The sequence below is a fragment of the Drosophila sechellia genome, unplaced genomic scaffold (genome assembly GCF_004382195.2).
Source record: "Drosophila sechellia strain sech25 unplaced genomic scaffold, ASM438219v1 Y_20, whole genome shotgun sequence".
NCBI classification, from domain to species: domain Eukaryota; kingdom Metazoa; phylum Arthropoda; class Insecta; order Diptera; family Drosophilidae; genus Drosophila; species Drosophila sechellia.
The window spans coordinates 275857-278920 of record NW_022611379.1 but is presented as its reverse complement, the minus strand read 5'-3'; the positions used below and the strand labels follow the sequence as shown (position 1 = coordinate 278920).

At 39.8% G+C, this 3064-nt stretch overlaps 1 long non-coding RNA gene across 1 annotated transcript; it reads right to left on the bottom strand.

The window, feature by feature from the left end:
- Window positions 1-200: 200 nt before the first annotated feature.
- On the bottom strand, window positions 201-848 carry LOC116803413. Its single transcript, XR_004363608.1, has 3 exons — window positions 358-848; window positions 275-300; window positions 201-216 (listed from the first exon to the last, which is right to left on the bottom strand). It is a non-coding gene; the product is annotated as an uncharacterized LOC116803413 (long non-coding RNA).
- Between the last annotated feature and the right edge of the window lie 2216 nt (window positions 849-3064).

Below are 3064 nucleotides of genomic sequence, written 5' to 3'. Positions count from 1 at the left end.
AACACAAGCTATTACTGGGAAAAATATTTTTATAATATAATACTTATCTAATTGACAATTTGAAGACTCCAAAATCGCGGCATTCCAGCTGCAATAACACAATAACAAGGGCCTCAAATTTAGCCCTTACAAAACGTACCTGAAAAGCAAAAAAAAATCAACGCAATTATTAAAGCAACACAATACTTACCCCAGACTAGCTTGCTCCTCAAGTACCTGAAAAATAATAATAAACGCAACTATATAAACAAATATACATCAATATAAGACTTACCTTAAATTAAATTCCACTCAACGTACCTGAAACAACATAAATTTATGCAATCATAAAAAACAAATAGCATATATAATACTTACCAAATACTATTTTTGCATTCACTTCCATGGCTATTCCGTTGCGGCGGCCCTCTGCAACAAATCTCGAACCGGCGGCCCCAAGCTGCCAATCCTGACGCTATGGCCACAAGACGCGGCGCACCTGGCTTCTCTCGGTGACAGACCGAGCTACAATCCGCACTGACGACTTCTCTGCCACAACAAGACGAACAGCAGCTCTATAAATACGCAATGACAGCTGCGCGGGATTCATCTTGCCACTGACGATAACCAAATGACGGCTGCGCTGGATGTTGCAACCGAGAACAAAGCACCTGCTACGCCGGCCGGACACACTTATTGCAAGTGGCCCACTCTCAGTGACCGCAACAGATTACAGCCAACTTACAACAAAAACTCACCTGTAATGACAACTAATGCTCCTCAGCGACTCGATGCTTCCGTCCTTCTGGCGGGAGTACCTGAAAAGAAACAAATTGTATAATGTTAGTCTCTAATTTCAATGTTTTTTGTAAAATCACTACAATTTATTAATGTAAACAAAACATGCAAGACGATAATGTAACCAGTCCATGTCTCTGTCCATAATCTAAAGCCTACGAAAAAAAATACTAACTTAATATTAAATACTAACTATGTCCAAGCCCCAAACTCACCTCATGCAATGTTAAACTCTAAATTCAAATAATTGTACCTACATATGCATAAAATGTAATCAAAGGCAAAATAAATTTGTGGATGCGGAACGGAATTCATTCTGTCTCCGTACCTCCACCTACAAAGTTAAAACGTTGCGACGGCCCTCTGTAACAAATCTCGAACCGGCGGCCCCAAGCTGCCAATCCCGACGATATGGCCACAAGACGCGGCGCACCTGGCTTCATTCGGTGATAGATCGAGCCACAATCCTCACTGACGACTTCTCTGCCACAACGAGACGAACTCCACCATCATAATGCCAGCAGCTCTATATAAACGCAATGACAGCTTCGTGGGATTACATTCTTGCCACTAACGATACAACTTACCTTAATCAAACGACCGCGGCGAGGGATGCTGAAACCGAGAACTACTAACCTGCAACGCCGGCCGGACATACTTGTTGCAAATGGCCCACTTCCAGTGGCCGCAACAGACCACTGCCAAAATGCAACAAAACTTACCTGTGATGACTCCTGAGGCCCTCAACGACGCGGTGCTCCTGCCCTTCTGGTGGGGGTACCTGAAAAGAAATAAATAAAACAATGTTAGTCTAAAATTTTAATGTTTATTGCAAATAATTTCATTTTAAAAAAAATGTATACAAAACAAGCATATGATAATGTTACCAGCCCATGTCACTGTTATAATCTAAAGCCTACAAAGAAAAATACTAACTTAACATTAAATACTAATCTATGTACAGCCCCAAACTCACCCCATGCTATGTTATACTCTAAAATTCAAATTATTGTACCTACATATTGCATTTATTGTAATCAAAGGCAAAATAAAATTGTGGATGCGGAACAGAATTCATTCTGTCTCCGTACCTCCACCTACAAAGTTAAAAAAAAAATATATATCTAGGCTTATCGGGAGAGCGAGCTATGTATGTACGTATGTAATAAGCATTTGGTCGGCGTGTGAATGCTGACCATACACTTATACTTTTTGGCCTTCAAGTGGGCAATGCACTTATACTTTGTGGCCTTCGAGTGGGCGATCATGTTACATCCGCCCTGGGCCTAACTGCGTGCATAAACATAAACATAAACATAAACATAGCAACAAAGTGCTGCCATATGTTAATATGCTATTTTATTTAATTGTTCTTAATATTGCATAGGCACATACTACAGTAATATTCAAATTTAAATCCCACACTAGAACCATGGCGCACAAAAACTGCCGCCAAATTTTTCAAAAACATGGCGCGCAAAAACTGACGCCAAATTTTTTAAAACTGTCTCCTGCAAATTTAAATTATAAATTAATACTTGTAATAATGGCACGCAATCTGCAGCCAAAAAATCCGAAAATGTAATTTGCCACAAATTGTCACTATATATTTTTTAAGCAAAAATCAGAGGACAATAAAATGACAGCGTCACCAGACGTTGAAAATAAAAAAAAAAAAATAAAAATAAAAAAAAAACCAATCCCGACGCAGTGGCCACAAGACGCTGCGCTCCGTGCAACCTTCGATTCCACCACCACGTTGCCAGCAGCTCCAAGACACTTCAATGACGGCTGCATGGGTTTGCATTCTTCAAATTTCATGCAATTGCCTGCAACACCGGCTGGGACGAGCATGTTGCAAGCGGCGCTCTTTCAGCGGCCACAACAAATCACAGCCAACACACTACATGCGCTTACCTGTGATGACTCCTGAGGATTCCAACGACTCGGCGCTCCCGTCCTTCTGGCGGGGGTACCTGAAAAGAAATAAATAAACAACAATATTAGACAAAATTGCCAAATCTATTGTAAAATCTTCTAATTGTTAAATGTAAACAAACCACGCAAATTTTTAGTGTTACCAGACCATGTTACTGTCCTAAAATCTAAATTAACAAAAATTATACATTAATACTAACAATGTCCAAGCCCCAAACTCACCCCATGCAATGTAAAATTCTAAATTTCAAATAATTGTACCATATTACACACATTGTAATCAAAGTCAAAATAAAATGTGGATGCGGAACAGAATTCATTCTATCTCCGTACCTCCACCCACAAAGTA